The 21,526-nt window shown below is 37.8% G+C and overlaps 1 protein-coding gene and 1 long non-coding RNA gene across 2 annotated transcripts in view; both read right to left on the bottom strand.

Moving 5' to 3' along the window:
- LOC107638994 (glucan endo-1,3-beta-glucosidase, basic isoform) overlaps positions 1 to 21,526 on the bottom strand; it is a gene marked incomplete in the record, with an annotated part of 30,478 nt that overhangs the window by 3,879 nt on the left and 5,073 nt on the right.
- On the bottom strand, positions 1,906 to 2,525 carry LOC110270938. Its single transcript, XR_002360734.1, has 3 exons — positions 2,307 to 2,525; positions 2,016 to 2,231; positions 1,906 to 1,915 (listed from the first exon to the last, which is right to left on the bottom strand). It is a non-coding gene; the product is annotated as an uncharacterized LOC110270938 (long non-coding RNA).

Below are 21,526 nucleotides of genomic sequence, written 5' to 3'. Positions count from 1 at the left end.
GGCCCGTTTTGGAATTTTATTTTATTAGAATTTTACTTAAAACTTAAAATATTTTTATAATCTAATTACTTCTTCTTAATTTTTTTCATTCACTTTCTCTTAATGTCTCCCACATTTCAACACACACTCTTTTTTCTCTCACCATTTTCATTCTTTTCTCTTTTCTTTTCTTCAACTTACTTAATATAATATATGCATTTTTAAAAAAAAAAAAACCTACTATGTAGATCTAAAAATTTATCCACACGTATAAATTTTTATGTGTTTAATTTAGATTAATGACACCAAATTTTTGTAATACGTCTAAACATTTCAAGTAAAGTTGTGTCAATCATGGCATCAGCTAAAAGTGGCATAATTTTATTCTATTTTAATAATATATATGAATTAGTTGCTATAATTTACTGTTAACACTACAAGGGAGGCAGAAATTGGCGGCGATTTTTTGCTTGATTAGCGGCGATTTTAAACCGCTGCAAAATCAAATACTGGTGGTTTACTGGACCGCCATGGATATGGGCGCCGGGATTGGGTTTGGTGGCGGTTTCCAGTAACCGCTGGTATAACCGTTGCTAAATCAAAATTTTGCGGCACACCATAGAAAACCACCGCCGAATGAACATGTCACGATTTGCTTCATAATTACTGGCGGTTTACAAACCGCCGCAATTAAGTTCGATATGTCCAATTTTTCGCACGTTTAGTGGCGGTTTTAAACCGCCGCTAAATGGTTTTTATATTTTTTATTATTTTAAGAGTGAATATTTTCAACCTTAGAATCTAAACTTGTAGTAAAAACAAGATTGAAATATAAGCAAAACCAAATAATATATCCATCAAAATACGAACAAAAATAAATCTCTTTCAAAGAGTTGCTCAGTCTAATTTAATAAAATATTTGCTTCAATGCAAAATATCTCCAATCCTAATATTCTATTTTTCACTCAATCATTCCACGAAATTCATCCCTGCAGCGATGTCTGGTGGCAGCTCCTCACCCTGCCATTGAAACAACTAAATCAGAGAACTCTCCATCGCCTTCATCTTTTTCTTCTCTGCTGCTGCCTCATCCTCCATCGCCTTCCTCTTCAACTTCTCGCCTTCCAGCTCTGCCTGCAGTTCAAGCAGCTTCCTCTTAGTCTCCTTTAGTTGGACTCCGTTGCCAGGCGCATGTGAATTTGGACCGAAGAGTTGACTAGGAGTCGGTTCAAAACCCACACCACGTACTCTACCTGGTTTCTCTTTTCCGAAAACCTGAGCAATGGAATCATTTTGAGACAACACCCTAGATGACTCATCCTGTTGCTCAATCTCCTCAATTCTTTTCTACAGACACAAATTAGCAAATGCAATAAATATGTTGATGGGTCCATCTCATGTCAAGAACACACCAAAAGATAACAACATAGGATGCCAACCACTATAAAAAGAAGTAAGGGATAAATAAAACTCAATTATTCAAATTCTACCCCAGCTGTTTCCAAATTATATCGAAGTTCAAAATGTCTAAAAACATAACAGGTAAATTTGCAATGATAATTAAAGTAAGCTGAATTAGAAATTGTAAAGGTCTCTTAGTCCATTATGACATAGGGAGTAAACCATTCACCAAAGAGGTAAAAAAACAAAATAACATAGAAAAGTAGACTATTACCCTATTAAAAATCTTAACTTTATCGATCAATTATAAGTAGTAGTAGACTCTTCTCCCTTGTTGTTCCGACTATATCAACAAATTTTATGCCATTACCGTATTTAACACAATCAAGGCAACCTTAAGTCACAGAAATAGTCCAAAGAATGAATAAGAAAAATAAAGTACCTCTTCATCCATCCGCCATGCAAAGCTTTTCGAACCGCCAGTATGAGTATATAGTTGCTTTGATTGATTCTTTGCATTTTTCCTGCACTTCTCCTATTGGTCCAGTAAAGACAAAGGGCGATTAAAAACTGATTTAAAAAGACTCAATGCAACATAAAAACTATTGTTGTATACCAATAATCTACTAGATTACCTTCGTCTCAACTTTGGCGCGATAGTCAAGGAACCATCTCCAATGCTCTCGATCGATTCCTGGCAGACGGTTCTCAATATTTTGTTCAGTCGTGAACGTTGGCTCGAAATAAGCATTATACAACCTCAGCCTTGTTTTCTTCCAAGACTTCCCCATAATTTTCAAAATATTTTTCTTGATAGTTCATTCGCTATCTTCATCAAAGTGGAAAATTTGCTATACAGATAATAACAATTTGTCAAAAATTGTAAAAATAAACAGATTTATTTCAAAGGGGATATAAACTTTTACCTTGACATATTTGTTATAAACTTTGTCCTTAGTGGTAATCTTACGCCAACTTTCCTCACAGATAGGAAAATTTCCAAAGTCAGATCCTAGCAGACCAAGCACACTACTCAACAGTCCAACTTCGTTTCCAATTGCTTGCTTTGCATTGTTGAACCTGAGCACGATCTTTCTACCGTTAGGTCGTTCCATAGCCTCCCTCACGCTTAGTGCATGTTTGGGCGCCATTATTTTGTTAAAAAAATATCTTTTTTCAATGAAAAAAGATCTTTTTTTATTTTTTAACGTATTTGGCAAATTTCTAGTAGTAAAAGTAAAAGCACTAGTAAAATCAAAAAAAGATCTTTTTTGAGAAGCTGTAATTTACATCTTTTTTTAAAAGATCTTTTTTCCTTAAAAAAAAGATGTTTTTCATGTAATAAATGAACAAAAAAGTACTTTTATATTGTTATACCCAAACATAATTGATAGATAAAAAGACCTTTTTACATGAGATATCCAAACATAAAATTACTTTTACTTCTCTATAAGATCTTTTAAAAAAAGATAACTCAAAAAAAGATCTTTTTTTAAAAGCTTACCCAAACAAGCTCTTAGTCTTGCCGGTTTAATTGTGCCATCGGAATCTATAAGCCAAACATAATACCTTATGTGTATCCGTAGTGGACAACATGCGAGAATAAGAATACATAATAAGAATCTAAATCATGTTGAACATATAAAAACTATTAAATAAATTACTGATTATCCTGACTTCCCAAAACTCTGTAGTCTTGCGTCCTTTGCGATTCTGAGCTCTAGAATCAACAAAGGAGTCATCAACTTATTGATCAACGAATCTACATTATTGGCATTATCTGCGGAGTTTACATGGCTTGGCTCCGAGTTCTGAATGTTATTTGTGCTTGTTTGTGGAGCAGGCCTTGGTACACTGCGCGGCGGAAGGAACGGGCGTGAAGTTGGAGGGACACTATCACCACTGTCCGGAAAAATTCCAGAATCATCGTACTGGGAAGCCGAGACCAGAGGTGGAGCCGTTTGTGGTTGCTGACATCCTGGTCCTAATTTCGGTTTTTTCGTGAAACGACGCCATCTTAGAAGATAAAAGGGCGCCTTTTTCAACGAAAAAAACAAATTAGAATCAAGAAGAGTCAAAGCACATTCATGCTTTTTTGGTAAATTTGTTACAACCAAAATTGAATTATAATTCATTGACTAATTCATATAGAAAAAACAAGTTTAAATATAGATATAAGATTATACACATGTGAAACTATAATTTCTGCCCAGGAATCTAAAATACTTCCAACCATTTCAACATGAAAAAGCACCACATACATTCAAGAGTGTATCAAATGCAAAGGACAACTCTAATTGTCTGTCTAGCATTATTGCCTTATCTTGCTTAACCATCGAATAATTAATTGTTTTTTTTTAAAAAGTGCACTTCACTTCACATACAAATTTTCTATTTTTTTGTTGGTTCTACTGGGTACTCTGTTTTCTATTATAATGAAAAAATGGCTTAGCAATAAAAAACATTCTTTATATAACACCTACTAATCAGAGTACTAAGGAGTACCCTTTATTTGCTAAATTTCTCAATTTTACTCTTTTGATATGTGGTGTTAATAATATATATATATAAAGAATACAAAAGATCTAGCTGACCTTGAGTTTTATTTTTCACCTTTATTAGCAGGCACACATGATGATTATGTAGAAACCAAGTTATGACTTTTATGGTTACTTATGCAGTTTCTTACGTCTGTCTAATCCTAACTATACTATTATACACTCAAAAAATAATATACACGAAAAAATTAATAATTAAATCAATAATCATATGTTATTTTTTTTAATTAAATAATTAACTACTAAAATAATCAAATCTACCATAATAAAATAACTAAATCTATAATAAATAAATAATTAAACTTGTTTTAAAAATTATATATACACTCCTTGCTTTAAAAAAAAAACCTTGAAATTTTAAACAATTAATTAATTCATCTGATTTTGAGCTTTTCTAAGCTTTTCACGTACCAATGAATAATATAATAATTTAAAAAAACAGGTGTCGGAACCTTAGCTTTGACCTATGTTTGAACTACTTTGATTTTAACTCTCTATAAAATCATGTTCTCCTTGTTAAGTTTTCTCTCTTTATTTGATATAATTGTTCAACAAAAAAGAAAATATACAAAATCATATAAGAAGAAACACTCATCAAATGAAGCTCATAATTAGCATGATTTCAAGCCTTTCATAAGTTCTTGAATTAAACCCATGTTTAATACCAAGTCAAGTTTACTTCTAAAAGAGTAGCGCATTTTAAACTACCAAATCTACTCCTGTATCCCCCTCTGATACACCAACCCCTAACTCCCATTCCTCCTTTCCCAACTTTACAAGGGGCCCACAGACAAGCCATTGCAACTTGTTCGAATGACTGGTGCTTCCAAATGGGACCTAGAATTGAACCGTTAGAAGAAAGAAAGCATCAAAGGGTAGTGGGATTATGTGATATTAAGGATTACCTCATGCCTGAACCAGTTGGGGAATTCTCTGTGCACCACACTATCTATGTGAGACTGAGATCTCATTTTACATCGCAGTTTTCTCTTTGTGATGGCTCTGTACTCACTATGCATACAGAAAAATGTGTTCATATTCAATACTATGAATACCATATTGGCTCACTGGATAATTTTAGAACTCAGTCTTGATACTTACTCCAAAAATTTCTCTACAGCAATGCAATTGACCAGTACATGACGATGTGCTTGAAGGATTTCAGTGGTAGTCAAAGTAAAAAATAAAGCAGCTTCGACCGCCTTTCCAACTTCTGGGAACATCCTGGAAATCTCGATCGACAGGGCATCGCTTGGTCAATCGTCAACCCGCGTCGGTCAATTGATCCTAGTCTCGAAATTATCTAGATATCTTGAGCAGAATGTGAGAATTTCTTCTGACAAGTAGCCCTCTGCAATAGATCCCTCTAGTTGTGCCCTATTACGCACGTACTGCTTGAGACGACATAGATACCTTCGAGAACATAACACATAAAATTATAGATGACAGCTATCCTCATAAAACAGGTCGAGAAACGTTAAGTAGATTTTTACCTCTCAATTAGGTATATCCATCGGTAATGCACTGGACCACCGAGGCGTGCTTCCTCGACCAAATGCACCGTTAGATGAACCATGACTGTGAAAAAGGAAGGTGAAAATATCATCTCCATGTGGCATAGAGTATGGACCACACGATCCTGAAGGAGAGGGAGTTGATGAGGATCTATGGATTTGCTGCATATTAGTCGAAAAAAGGTTGATAACTGAGCCAAGACGGCGGAAACTTGTGTGGGCAATACGTGTCTTGACGCAATTGGCAAGAGATGTTCCATTAGAATGTGTCAATCATGACTCTTCAAGCCCGATAACTTGAGGTGTTTTAAATCAACACAACGGGAGATGTTGCTAAAGTACTCGTCTAGAAAGACCACATTCTTGATAGTCCTAAGAAAGACATCCTTCTGTGGATTTGACAGGGTAAAGACTGCAAAGGGATACTTTCCACCTTCAAGTAGCCACATATCATGCCTGATTCCCATCAACTGGAGATCTTTTCGAGCTTTTAGGTGGTCTTTGGATTTACCACTCTCGTTCAACATGGTGAAGACAATGTTGTCGCACACATTCTTCTTTATGTGCATCACGTCAAGGTTGTGGCATAATTCGTTGGTCTCCTAGTATGGGAGATCAAAGAATATACTCCTCTTTTTCCAGGGAGACTCGTCTTGAACCACGGTCTGATGTCCGTGCCTTCTTTTACCGCCCACCGCCTGCACCTTGCCGTGTGAGACTGGCACACCCTCCAACTGTCTCAAGATATCCCTGCCAGTCAATTTGACAGATGGGGATCTATCCTCTACCTTTCCATCAAATCTACTCCAGTCTTGTCTATATCTGTGATCGTGATTCAAGAAGCGACGATGACCCATGAAACACCATTTCTGACTGACGGTGAGTCGCCTAGTCTCACCGTCCATATTGCACGTGGGGCAAGCTCTCCCTCCGTACATATTCCAGCTAGATAAATTGCCCAATCCAGGAAAATTGTTGATGGTCCACATCAACGCAGCACACATCTTGAATGTTTTCTTCTCACTGGCGTCGTACGTATCAACACCGGCCCACAACTGCTTCAACTCATCGATCAGGGGCTGTAGGTAGACATCTATGTCATTGCCAGGCATTTTAGGACTGGGAATAATCATGGAGATAATAAAGTTGGTTTGTTTCATGCAAATCCATGGGGGTAAGTTGTACAGAATAAGAATCACTGGCCTTATTGAGTACTTTGAACTGAGGTTTCCATAAGGATTGAAGCCATCACTGGCCAGGGCTAAGCGAACACTGCGCAGATTGGCAGAAAGTCAGTATCTCTCCTGTCAAATGCTTTCCAGGCCTCGCCGTCCCTTGGATGCCTCAAAGAACCGTCAGAATTGGTTCCGCTCTTGTGCCACAATATGTCCACGGCTGTCTTGCTAGACATGAATAATCGCTGCAACCGTGGAATCAGAGGAAATTAGCGGAGACTCTTCGCCACCTGAGGTTTCCCATTCTTCTTGACAACTACGTTGATCCTTACTAAAGAATTCTTCCAGATCTTTTGCTTCCACCTAGATGCTCCACACCGTTTGCACCTAGACAGGTCTTGGTCGGAGCCCTGGTATAGCATGCAGTCATTTGGACATGCATCTATCTTCTTGTACTGAATACCAAACTTCTGTATGATCATCTTGGTATCGTGCAAGGTCTTCGGAATCTTTGCATGCTGAAAGGCGTCCCCTAATAGCTCTAGAATCAAACCGAAAGTCTTGTCGCTCACTCCGCACATGCACTTTATATGGTACAGTCTCACCAAGAAAGACAGCTTCGAGAATCCTAAGCAACCAGGATATAGTTCCTGCTCGTCATCCTCAAGCAAGTCATGTAAGCACGAGCCTCGTGGCTAGGTTCGTTGGACAAGTACGACAACCCCTCCACACCGTTTCCAACATGTTCATCCATCGAGTCTTCATCATCGCCCTGCATTCCCGGGAAGTTGAATGCCTCGTGGACCATGTCACGCATTTGATCACCTGAGTTATGAGTGGGTTCAAATTCTTCTCTGCCGCTAGAGCTCTCATCTACGATCCTCTCACCGTGATGTAACAAAAAAGTATAGTTAGGGGGAAAGGGTTTCATCAGAAGATGATCATACGCATCCTCTCTAGTTTGGAAAAACCGGAACCCACACAAAGGACATGGGCAATGTATCATCCCATCGGATGATGCATTGGCAAATGCGAAGTCAAGGAATTTATTCAGACCATCCTATATTCTGCACTACCTCGTGGTTTTTTAATCCAGCTCTTATCAATATCTGCTTTAATGAAATAGCACCCACAAATGAATAAACAGTAAATAAGGACATGGATATAAAAAAAAGTTGAGCCAAAATGGGCTGTGTCAGAAGAACCAATCACGGTTTATCACAAGTATGAAATGGGAGACTAATATATGAGTTAAACTAGACACTTTAAAACAAGCAAAACCATGTAGGGAGCGACAGAATAACTTAAATCGCAAACAAAAATATTTTATTCTTGCATCCAGGATAACAAATAGCACACGAAAGGTATTGGGGAGGAGGCTTACTCATTGCAAAATTCTGTACTTTCTAAAAAAATACTGGTAGAAAGAATTGCTGGTTCCAAGTCCAAAAAAATAAAAAGATAAAGAAAAGCTTCCTTAAAAAATGAGAAAGAAAGCATGAATAAATGTTAGAATTAAAAAATAGTTATAACAAGAAATATAACTAAACAATCAAAATAGCATAGAATAGAATAGAATCTTCAAAATATCTTAAAAAACAAAAAAGAAAACAGGATCAAAAGTTAGATTAAGAAAACAATTAAATCAGAATACGTAACTAAACAATTATAACATATAGGGAATAGAATCTTGAAATTGTAGATATTTTGTTTTAGATATGCTTCTAAAAAAGTCGTATTATAGTTTTCATATCCTGTCATCTACTGTGTAAGTGCAAATAATTGGTCCAGTGAAAAAGAGTATAAAAAATAGGATTAAAAAAGGTAGGCCTATGAGTGCAATATTTTCTTTACCTGGAAAAAAAAAAGAGACGAACAAGAAAATTTAAACTTTAAAATCTGTATTCTGAGAAATAATAGAAAAAATGGCTACCTTCGAATTCATATATAATGAATCAGTGTAGCATCCTATAGTGTAAATGATTGTGTTAAGAAACTTTGTCATTTATGCTTCTGCTTATTAGTTGTTACCTTGCAAGCATTTTGATCTAGTTAAATGGAAAACCACTTGGTGCTTGCTAGTTCAAGCATTCAGAGTGATCTACATGTATAATACACAATTTAGAAGGAAAAGTTTGCATTAATTGTAAGTTATAACTAGATATGGTGTTATTATTAGCTTAACATGTACTCTTGCGATAGGTCAAAATTAAAGCAATTAAATGAGGTAAAATGTGTTTATATTCTTGAACAATTTCTTATTACTGCAGCAAGCAGGGTAATCCCCAGGTGCGATTTAAGTTGACTTTTATTTCCACGACTATACCATATTAAAACTAAAATAATCTTAAAAGAATAGAGAAGATTGAAAGGGAAAAGTCATAGCATTAGTAACAGGGAAGTATTAGGGTGCGTTCTTTTCCTATCCTCCTTAAACACATTGGCAATGTATTTTTCACATGCTACACTGAAACATTCACCAAATTGGTTTATAGGTACCACAATTGTGCTTAGTTTGACTATCAATTCCCAGGCATCATGATCACAATGTATTTAAGGTAGGTTTAAGTTAATGATATTTACAATTAATTAGAGAGAACAAATGAAAATTTCTGATTATACTCAACCAGATATTGACTGAGTTTCTTTACCTAAATCTTTATTCACAATCCATGAAACTTGCTACAAAGAATTTGACATGTCAAAAACCGATGCGTATATGGCAACAGGACTCACGAGACCTTGTTGCCATCACGGAATTATGACAGGGGAAACCCCAGTATATATGTCACACAAAGATCACAAGATCACAAGACTATGATTAGAGCAAAGAATCAGATGAATATTAAATGCCATAAATTTAAAAAGAAGACAGATATATGGATCAAACTATTAAACTAATAGCAAAAATCATAAATTAGTTCCTCAATTTTAATATAATAAATTTGTATTTTCAAAAAAAACGTAGAATGCATATAGCAGTAGATTGCCTGACTGACCTGCAAGTCAAATTTAATGTCGAGAGGCAGTGCACCTTTGCTTAAAATATACCTCTAGAAGTGTATAAGAAATCGATCAAGTTTTCTCTTTGAAGAGTCACGATCAAAGTAATGTCTACAGGTTTCAAGAAGAGTAATGATCAACCTTATATGAAAACAATCTTCAGGTGGATCCACTGCAGCTTGTTGATAATCAAATTATCATGGGATCCAGAATGTCAGGAGAAGGTTCTCGTATAAAAAGTATGTAAGTCAATGGATGTATGAAAACAACTCAGACATATATGTATCCCAAATCATATATAACACAACCATGAGATCCTTTTTTATGAACTCAACCACTTGCGGCAATCTTTTTTGCAGTTCTGGTGAGGGGTTTAGACGTAATGTCATAGACAGATGTATGATTACTCTAATTAAAATTATACTTTAACAGAAAAATTTACAATCTATTAGTTAATCTAACTTAATTAGCTATTGATGAGCAGATAATTTATATGCTTTTTGTCATTGTTTTTATGTAGTTTTTAATATGTTTTAGTCACTTTTTATTATATTTTTATTAGTTTTTAAATAAAAATCACATTTCTGGACTTTACTATGAGTTTGTGTGTTTTTCTATGATTTCAGGTATTTTCTGGCTGAAATTGAGGGACCTGAGCAAAAATCTGATTCAGAGGTTGAAAAAGGACTGCAGATGCTGTTGGATTCTGACCTCCCTGAACTCGAAGTAGATTTTCTGGAGCTACAGAAGCTCAATTGGCGTGCTCTCAATTGCGTTGGAAAGTAGACATCCTGAGCTTTCCATCAATATATAATAGTCTATACTTTTCCTGAGATTTGATGGCCCAAACCGGCGTTCTAAGTCAGCATAAAAATTCTGGCGTCAAAACGCCAGAACTGGCATAAAAGCTGGAGTTAAACGCCTAAACTGGCACAAAAGCTGGCATTTAACTCCAAGAAAAGTCTCTACATGTGAAAACTTCAATGATCAGCCCAAGCACACACCAAGTGGGCCCGGAAGTGGATTTCTGCATCATTTACTTATTTCTGTAAACCCTAGGCTACTAGTTCTCTATAAATAGGACCTTTTGCTATTGTACTTTTCGTCTTGGTTATTCTGGTTCCTCCTCTGGGGCCGAAGCCAATGAACACTATTTTCACTTATGTATTTTCAACAGTGGAGTTTCTACACACTATAGATTAAGGTGTGGAGCTCTACTGTTCCTCATGAATCAATGCAAAGTACTATTGTTTTTCTATTCAATTCACGCTTATTCTTGTTCTAAGATATTCATTCGTACTTCAACCTGATGGATGTGATGATCCGTGACACTCATCATCATCCTCCCTTATGAACGCGTGCCTGACAACCACCTCCGTTCTACCTTCGATTGAATGCATATCTCTTGGGTTTCTAATCTAAGATTGGAACCTTCGTGGTATAGGCTAGAATTATTGGCGGCCATTCCTGAGATTCGGAAAGTCTAAACCTTGTCTGTGGTATTCCGAGTAGGATCTAAGAAGGGATGACTGTGACGAGCTTCAAACTCGCGAGTGTTGGGCATAGTGACAGACGCAAAAGGATCAATGGATCCTATTCCAACATGATCGAGAACCGACAGATGATTAGCCGTGTGGTGACAGCGCATTTGGACCATTTTCATTGAGAGGACGGGAGGTAGCCATTGACAACGGTGAAACCCAACATACAGCTTGCCATGGAAAGGAGTATGAATGATTGGATGAAGACAATAGGAAAGCAGAAGTTCAGGAGGAACAAAGCATCTTCATACGCTTATCTGAAATTCTCACCAATGAATTACATAAGTATCTCTATCTTTATGTTATATTCTATTCATCTTTTAATTATCAATTCTCCATAACCATTTGAATCTGCCTGACTGAGATTTACAAGATGACCATAGCTTGCTTCAAGTCAACAATCTCCATGGGATCGACCCTTACTCACGTAAGGTTTATTACTTGGACGACCCAGTGCACTTGCTGGTTAGTTGTGCGGAGTTGTGACAAAGAGTTGAGATTACAATTGTGCGTACCAAGTTGTTGGCGCCATTGATGATCATAATTTTGTGCACCAAGTTTATGGCGCCGTTGCCGGGGATTGTTCGAGTTTGGACAACTGACGGTTCATCTTGTTGCTTAGATTAGGTAACTTTATTTTATTTTTATTCTTCAGAATTTTTAAGAATGAATTCTAGAATTTCAGATGATGTTTTTATCATCACAAAAGCTGATTGATTCTCATCAATTTGGCTGTTGTATGTAAGGTTCTGCTGAAGCTTGGCTAGCCATGTCTAATCTTTTTAGACTGAAGTTTTAGACTAACACTGCATGATTCCTGAAATTCTTATTAAAAATTTTGAAATCCTTATTTTTCTTTTTCTGAATAATTTTCGAAAAAAAATTACAAAAAAATTTATAAAATCATAAAAACCAAAAATAATTTATGTTTCTTGTTTGAGTCTAGTGTCAATTTTTAAGTTTGGTGTCAATTGCATGTCTTTATTCTTCTTGCATTTTTTGAATATATGCATTATGTTCTTCATTAATCTTCAAGTTGTTCTTGATGATTTCCTTGCTCTGATTTTTAAATTCTCTTGTTTTGTGTGTTTTGTTGTTTCTCATATGCATTCTCAATTTGTTAGTGTCTCTAATATAAAAATTTCTAAGTTTGGTGTCTTGCATGCATTGTTTATTTGATCTTAAGTTCTTCATGATTTAGTTTCATTTTGTTATTATTCTCTAAAAATTCAAAATTTTTTTTTTTCAAAACTATGTCTTTTCAAGTCAATAATACAGAGAATTGAAGATTCAGAACATTCAGCAGAGGAATTACACAGAAAAAGTTGGGCGTTTAAAACGCCCAGTGAAGAAGGAAAACTGGCGTTTAAATGCCAGCCAGGGTACCTGGTTGGGCGTTAAACGCCCAAAAGGGTAGAATTTTGGGCGTTAAACGCCAAAATGGATACCATTCTGGGCGTTTAACGCCAGGATGGCACAAGAGAAAAGATTTTGTTTTCAATTCAAATCTTTTTCAAATTTTCATAATTTTTCAAAATCAAATCTTTTTCAAATCATATCTTTTCAATCATATCTTTTCAAAATTAAATCCTTTCCATTTTTTCTCTTACTATTTTCGAAAATAGTGATTTGATTCAAAAATTTCTTTCTTGTTAAGAAAGGTTCAATATTTAAATTTTAGAATCATATCTTTTAAAATTCTTGTTAGCCAAATCATTAATTTCAAAATCAAATTTTTTTAAATTGTTTTTCAATCATATCCTTTCAATCATATCTTTTTAAAATCATATCTTCTCAATCGTATCTTCTCAATCACATCTTTTTCAAAAACATTTTCAATCATATCCTTTTTTTATTTCTGATTTCAAAATCTTTTTCAAAAACACTTAACTACTTTCTCAATTTTAATTTTCGAAAATCATCAATCAATTTTTTTAAAATTTCTTTTAATTATTTCAAAATCTTTTTAAATTTAATTTCAAAAATTCTTCCCCTCTTCTCACATCCTTTTATTTAAGGACTAACACTCCTCCACTATCAGCAATTCGGACTCTCTCTCTATAAGTTTGAATTCTCATCTCTACCTTCTCCTTCTATTCTTCTTCTGACACCTCAAGGAATCTCTATACTGTGACATAGAGGATTCCATACCTTCTTGTTCTCTTCTCTTTCATATGAGCAGGAACAAAGACAAAGGCATTCTTGTTGAAACTGATCCTGAACCTGAAAGGACCTTGAAGAGAAAGCTAAGAGAAGCTAAAGCACAACTCTCTGTAGAGGACCTAACAGAACTTTTCAAACAAGAAGAAGCCATGGCAGCCGAAAATAACAACAATGCCAACAATGCAAGGAAGGTGCTTGGTGACTTTACTGCACCTACTCCCGACTTCTATGGGAGAAGCATCTCAATTCCTGCCATTGGAGCAAACAACTTTGAGCTTAAACCTCAATTAGTTTCTCTAATGCAACAGAATTGCAATTTTCATGGACTTCCATTGGAAGATCCTCATCAGTTCTTAGCTGAATTCTTGCGAATCTGTGATACTGTTAAGACCAATGGGGTTGACCATGAGGTCTACAGACTTATTCTCTTCCCTTTTGCTGTAAGAGACAGAGCTAGGACATGGTTGGACTCACAACCTAAAGAAAGCCTGGACTCTTGGGAAAAGCTAGTCAATGCCTTCTTGGCAAAGTTCTTTCCACCTCAGAAGCTGAGTAAGCTTAGAGTGGAAGTCCAAACTTTCAGACAGAAGGAAGGTGAATCACTCTATAAAGCTTAGGAAAGATACAAGCAATTGATCAGAAGGTGTCCTTCTGACATGCTTTCTGAATGGAGCATCATAGGTATCTTCTATGATGGTCTGTCTGAACTATCCAAGATGTCATTGGACAGCTCTGCTGGAGGATCTCTTCATCTGAAGAAGACGCCTGCAGAAGCTCAGGAACTCATTGAGATGGTTGCAAATAACCAATTCATGTACACTTCTGAAAGAAATCCTGTGAATAAGAATTAGGTTTAGCAATAGCAAGCCTTTTCCATCATCTTCTCAGCAACAGACAGAGAATTCTAAGCAGAGCCACTCTGACTTAGCAACTGTAGTCTCTGATCTATCTAAGGCCACTCAAAGTTTCATGACTGAAACAAGGTCCTTTATTAGAAATTTGGAGGCACAAGTGGGTCAGCCGAGTAAGAAAATTACTGAACTCCCTCCTAGCACTCTCCCAAGCAATACAGAAGAGAACCCAAAAAGAGAGTGCAAGGCCATCAATATAACCCACACGGCCGAACCTGGAGAGGAGGAAGAGGCAGTGATTTTCATTGAGGAAGACCTCAATGGACGTCCACTGGCCTCCAAGGAGTTCCCTAATGAGGAACCATGGGAATCTGAGGCTCATACAGAGACCATAGAGATTCCATTGAATTTACTTCTACCATTCATGAGCTCTGATGAGTATTCTTCCTCTGAAGAAGATGAAGATGTTACTGAAGAGCAAGTTGCTAAGTACCTTAGAGCAATCATAAAACTAAATGCCAAGTTATTTGGTAATGAGACTTGGGAGGATGAACCCCCCTTGCTCACCAAAGAACTGGATGACTTGACTAGGCAGAGATTACCTCAGAAGAGACAAGATCCTGGAAAGTTCTCAATACCTTGTATGATAGGCACCATGACCTCTGTGTGACCTGGGGTCAAGTATAAACCTCATGCCACTCTCTGTGATGGAGAAGCTAGGGATCCGTGAGGTACAAGCTGCAAGAATCTCACTAGAGATGGCTGACAATTCAAGGAAACAGGCTTATGGACTTGTAGAGGATGTCTTGCTAAGGGTTGAAGGCCACTACATCCCTGCTGATTTCATAATCCTAGACACTGGGAAGTGTATGGATGAATCCATCATCCTTGGCAGGCCCTTTCTAGCCACAGCAAAAGCTGTGATTGATATTGACAGAAGAGAATTGGTCCTTCAAGTGAATGAGGACTCCCTTGTGTTTAAAGCTCAAGGATTTCCCTCTGTAACTATGGAGAGGAAGCATGAAAAGCTTCTCTCAATGCAGAGTCAAATAGAGCCCCCACATTCAAACTCTAAGTTTGATGTTGGGAGGCCATCATCATGCTCTAAGTATCTGTGAGGCTCCATGAGAGCCCACTGTCAAGCTATTGACATTAAAGAAGCTCTTGTTGGGAGGCAACCCAATTTTATTATATCTATTTATTTTCTATTGTTATTTTATGTTTTCTGTAGGTTGATGATCATGTGAAGTCACAAAAACAACTGAAAAAGCAAAAACAAAATGAAAAACAGTATTAAAAATAGCACACCCTGAAGGAGAAGCTTACTGGCGTTTAAACGCTAGTAAGGGTAGCAGAATGGGCGTTAAACACCCAGTCTAGCACCATTCTGGGCGTTTAATGCCAGAAAGGGGGCACAGAACTGGCGTTTAATGCCAGAAAGGGGCATAGAGCTGGTGTTTAACGCCAGAAATGGGTAACAACCTGGCGTTTAACGCCAGGATTGGCAATCAAGGGGGCGTTTACACGCCAACATAGTGCAGGGATGAGAAATCCTTGACACCTCAAGATCTGTGGATCCCCCACAGGATCCCCACCTACCTCATCTCTCTCTCTCTTCTTCACACCTTTCCATAACACCCTTCCCAAAATACCCTTCACCAATCACCTCAATACCTCTTTCCCAAAAACCCCTCACCTATCAAATCCTACCCTCTTCTCCATAATCTCTTCACCAATCCACATCCATCCATCTTAAAACCCTACCTACCTCACCATTCAAATTCAAACCACTTTCCCTCCCAAACCCACCCATACATGGCCGAACCCTACCCCTCTCTCCACTCCTATATAAACCCCTCATTCCTCCTTCATTTTCACACATCACAAACACTTCTTTCCCCCCTTGGCCGAATCACTCCCACTTCTCCATCTCCTCCATTTTCTTCTTCTTCTACTCCCTTCATTTTTCATTTGCTCGAGGACGAGCAAACCTTCTAAGTTTGGTATGGTAAAAGCGTTGTTTTTTGTTTTTCCATAACCATTTATGGCACCAAAGGCCGGAGAAACCTCTAGAAAGAGGAAAGGAAAGGCAAAAGCTTCCACTTCTGAGTCATGGGAGATGGAGAGATTCATCTTAAGGGTGCGTCAAGACCACTTCTATGAAGTTGTGGCCAAGAAGAAGGTGATCCCTGAGGTCCCCTTCAAGCTCAAAAAGGGTGAATATCCGGAGATCCGACATGAGATTCGAAGAAGAGGTTGGGAAATTCTCACCAACCCCATTCAACAAGTCGGAATCCTAATGGTTCAAGAGTTCTATGCCAATACATGGATCACCAAGAACCATGATCAAAGTGTGAACCTGGACCCAAAGAACTAGCTTACAATGGTCCGGGGGAATTGCTTAGATTTCAGTCCAGAAAATGTAAGGTTGGCATTCAACTTGCCCATGATGCAAGGAGATGCACGCCCCTACACTAGAAGGGTCAACTTTGATCAAAAGTTGGACCAAGTCCTCATAGACATTTGTGAAGAGGGCGCTCAATGGAAGAGAGATTCAAGAGGGAAGCCAGTTCAACTAAGAAGGCATGACCTCAAGCCCGTGGCTAGAGGATGGTTGGAATTCATCCAACGCTCAACCATTCCCACTAGCAACCGGTCTAAAGTTACTATAGACCGGGCTATCATGATCCATAGCATCATGATTGGAGAGGAAGTAGAAGCTCATGAGGTTATATCCCTAGAACTCTACAAGGTGGCGGAAAAATCCTCTACTTTGGCAAGGTTAGCCTTCCCTCATCTTATTTGTCACCTCTGCAATTCAGCTGGAATTGACATAGAGGAAGACATCCTCATTGATGAGGACAAGCCCATCACTAAGAAAAGGATGGAGCAAACAAGAGAGCCTACTTATGGACAAGAGCATGAGGAAGTTCCTCATCATGAAATCTCTGAGATGCCTCAAGGGATATACTTTCCTCCACAAAACTACTAGGAGTAAATCAACACCTCCCTAGGAGAATTGGGTTCCAACATGGGACAACTAAGGGTGGAGCACCAAGAGCATTCCATCCTCCTCCATGAAATTAGAGAAGACCAAAGATCCATGAGAGAGGAGCAACAAAGGCAAGGAAGAGATATTGAGGAGCTCAAGCGTTCCATTGGACCTTCAAGAAGAAGAACAAGCCGCCATCACTAAGGTGGACCCGTTCTTTAATTTTCCTGTTCTTATTTTTCTGTTTTTCGTTCCTAATGCTTTATGTTCTATCTATGTTTGTGTCTATGCCTTAAAGCTATGAATGTCCTATGAATTCATCAGCTTTCTTAAATAAAAAAATGTTTTTAATTACAAAAGAAAAAGAAGTACATGAATTTCAAATTTTAATTAGTTTAATTATTCTGATGTGGTGGCAATACTTTTTGTTTTCTGAATGAATGATTGAACAGTGCATATTTTTGAATTTGTTGATCATGAATGTTAAAATTATTGGCTCTTGAAAGAATGATGAAAAAGGAGAAATATTATTTGATAATCTAAAAAATCATAAAATTGATTCTTGAAGCAAGAAAAAGCAGTGAAAAGCTTGCAAAAAAAAAATGGCGAAAAAAAAGAAAAAGAAAAAGCAAACAGAAAAAGCCAATAGCCCTTTGAACCAAAAGACAAGGGTAAAATAAAAAGGATCCAAGGCTTTGAGCATTAGTGGATAGGAGGGCCCACAGGAATAAAATCCTGGCCTAAGCGGCTAAACCAAGCTTTCCCTAACCATGTGCTTGTGGCGTGAAGTTGTCAAGTGAAAGGCTTGAGACTGAGCAGTTAAAGTCGTGGTTCAAAGCAAAAGAGTGTGCTTAAGAGCTCTGGACACCTCTAATTGGGGACTCTAGCAAAGCTGAGTCACAATCTGAAAAGGTTCACCCAGTTATGTGTCTGTGGCATTTATGTATCCGGTGGTAATACTGGAAAACAAAATGCTTAGGGTCACGTCCAAGACTCAGAAAGTAACTGTGTTCAAGAATCAACATACTGAACTAGGAGAATCAATAACACTATCTAAATTTTGAGTTCCTATAGATGCCAATTATTCTGAACTTCAAGGGATAAAGTAAGATGACAAAACTATTGAGAAGCAAAAAGCTAATAGCCCCGCTCATCTAATTAAGACCGATCTTCATAGATGTTTTCGGAATTCATTGTATATTATCTTCTTTTTATCCTACTTTGATTTTCAGTTGCTTGGGGACAAGCAACAATTTAAGTTTGGTGTTGTGATGAGTGGATAATTTATACGCTTTTTGGCATTGTTTTTAGGTAGTTTTTAATATGTTTTAGTCACTTTTTATTATATTTTTATTAGTTTTTAAATAAAAATCACATTTCTGGACTTTACTATGAGTTTGTGTGTTTTTCTATAATTTCAGGTATTTTCTGGCTGAAATTGAGGGACCTGAGCAAAAATCTGATTCAGAGGCTAAAAAAGGACTGCAGATGCTGTTGGATTCTGACCTCCCTGCACTCGAAGTGGATTTTCTGGAGCTACAAAAGCCCAATTGGCACGCTCTCAAATGCGTGGAAAAGTAGACATCATGCGCTTTCCAGTAATATATAACAGTCCATACTTTGCCCAATATTTGATGGCCCAAACCGGCGTTCCAAGTCAGCATAAAAATTCTGGCGTCAAAACGCCAGAACTGGCATAAAAGCTGGAGTTAAACGCCCAAATTGGTACAAAAGCTGGCGTTTAACTCCAAGAAAAGTCTCTACATGTGAAAGCTTCAATTCTCAGCCCAAGCACACACCAAGTGGGCCCGGAAGTGGATTTCTGCATCATTTACTTATTTTCTGTAAACCTTAGGCTACTAGTTCTCTATAAATAGGACATTTTGCTATTGTACTTTTCGTCTTGGTTATTCTGGTTCCCCCTCTGGGGCCGAAGCCAATGAACACTATTTTCACTTATGTATTTTCAACGGTGGAGTTTCTACACACTATAGATTAAGGTGTGGAGCTCTGCTGTTCCTCATGAATCAATGCAAAGTACTATTGTTTTTCTATTCAATTCACGCTTATTCTTGTTCTAAGATATTCATTCATACTTCAACCTGATGGATGTGATGATCCGTGACACTCATCATCATCCTCCCTTATGAACGCGTGCCTGACAACCACCTCTGTTCTACCTTCGATTGAATGCATATCTCTTGGGTTTCTAATCTAAGATTGGAACCTTCGTGGTATAGGCTAGAATTATTGGCAGGCATTCTTGAGATCCGAAAAGTCTAAATCTTGTCTGTGGTATTCCGAGCAGGATCTGGAAAGGGATGACTGTGACGAGCTTCAAACTCGCGAGTGTTGTGCGTAGTGACAGACGCAAAAGGATCAATGGATCCTATTCCAACCTGATCAAGAACCGACAGGTGATTAGCCGTGTGGTGACAGCACATTTGGACCATTTTCACTGAGAGGATGGGAGGTAGCCGTTGACAACGGTGAAACCCAACATACAGCTTGCCATGGAAAGGAGTATGAATGATTGGATAAAGACAATAGGAAAGCAGAAGTTCAGGAAGAACAAAGCATCTTAATACGCTTATTTGAAATTCTCACCAATGAATTACATAAGTATCTCTATCTTTATGTTATATTTTATTCATCTTTTAATTATCAATTCTCCATAACCATTTGAATCCGCCTGACTGAGATTTACAAGATGACCATAGCTTGCTTCAAGCCGACAATCTCCGTGGGATCGACCCTTACTCACGTAAGGTTTATTACTTGGCCGACCAGTGCACTTGCTGGTTAGTTGTGCGGAGTTGTGACAAAGAGTTGAGATTACAATTGTGCGTACCAAGTTGTTGGCGCCATTGATGATCACAATTTTGTGCACCAGCTATCTAGCTCATCAATTCTCACGAGTCCAAATAGTTAAAGTAGTGACAAAAACAGAATAAGGATTAGCCAGCTGAGCTTGCCCATAATGGATCAAGTCACAGGAATCAAATCCCTATCTCTAGACAGCAACAATTAACCCCAATTAATAGAAGATATAGATAATTTCTTGCTCAAAATTCTGAACCAAGATTGACAACAAGAAGGAAAGATCAGTGGGGAAGAACAAACCAGTGAAAGGGGAGAGGCCGCGATCGGTCAGATTGGCGCACGGTGGAGGACAGTGTGACAGTTTCAGGCGCGATTGAGGAGATGCTCACCTTCGACGCTGGTGAGAGTAGCACGGATGGCAGCTGCACGACTCGACAATCCACACGGAGGAGTAGGGTAACGCAGAGGTAATGGATGTTGCACACCTTGGAAGAAGGAGTATGGGTTTCAGGAGCTGTGGATGAGAGGGGAACGCTCGACGAAGGAGGGAGGGCGATGGATCGGCCGTAGTGGCGCGGAATAGTAGCGATGGGTGTGCTTCGCGGGCTACCAAGTACTCTTCGCGGGATTTCTGCAAATTTGGGGGGAATCAACTCAGGGTTATAAGAAAAAAAAGGGGGCAAAACAAAAATTGATTTAAGATTAGATCCTCACCTGGCGGCGTTTTGTGATGGAGTCACCGCTAATGATAAGGCACGCGAAGGAGTCCTTCTTCCCCAGCATGTTTTGCGGTGGCGAGGTGTTTGGCCTCTGACAAACCCCATTTGTAGGGTTTATCTTGTATTGATTTTTGGGGATTTTATCAACTTTTACCCACATTTATTCAATGAAATAGCATGGTTTTATAACTTCTCCCTTAATTGTGCTTAAGAGTGAAAACATGCTTTTTAGGACTTAAAATAGCTAAATTTAATTCACCTTGATTCTATTAGATGCCTTGATATGTGGCCTTGATATCTTTGTTATAGGCTTAATTTTCTTTCCTTTTCTTTCCTTTTAGGTTGGCCACCAAGAAGGGAGAAAGGAAAAGCTTTTAAATGGGGCACCAAACAAATCCTCCGTGCAGCCTTGTGAAGAAGCTCATCAATTGTAGCAACCCGTCCACCTTGCTCTTCTTTGCATGCACCGAGGACGGGCATTCATTTAGATAGTTGCATATAGGTAGATTGCATTTAGTTAGTTTCCATCGAATAAATGCCATACCCTTACTTCATTCTTGGTTTAAGCATGAGGACATGCTTGGTTTAAGTGTGGGGAGGATGACAAACCCCATTTGTAGGGTTTATCTTGAATTGATTTTTGGGGATTTTATCAACTTTTACCCACATTTATTCAATGAAATAGCATGGATAACTTCTCCCTTAATTGTGCTTAAGAGTGAAAACATGCTTTTTAGGACTTAAAATAGCTAAATTTAATTCACCTTGATTCTATTAGATGCCTTGATATGTTTGTTAAGTGATTTC

Source organism: Arachis ipaensis, chromosome B04 (assembly GCF_000816755.2).
Source record: "Arachis ipaensis cultivar K30076 chromosome B04, Araip1.1, whole genome shotgun sequence".
NCBI lineage: Eukaryota > Viridiplantae > Streptophyta > Magnoliopsida > Fabales > Fabaceae > Arachis > Arachis ipaensis.
Note: the sequence above shows the minus strand (reverse complement) of the source record. Positions and strands in the feature narration are given on the sequence as shown.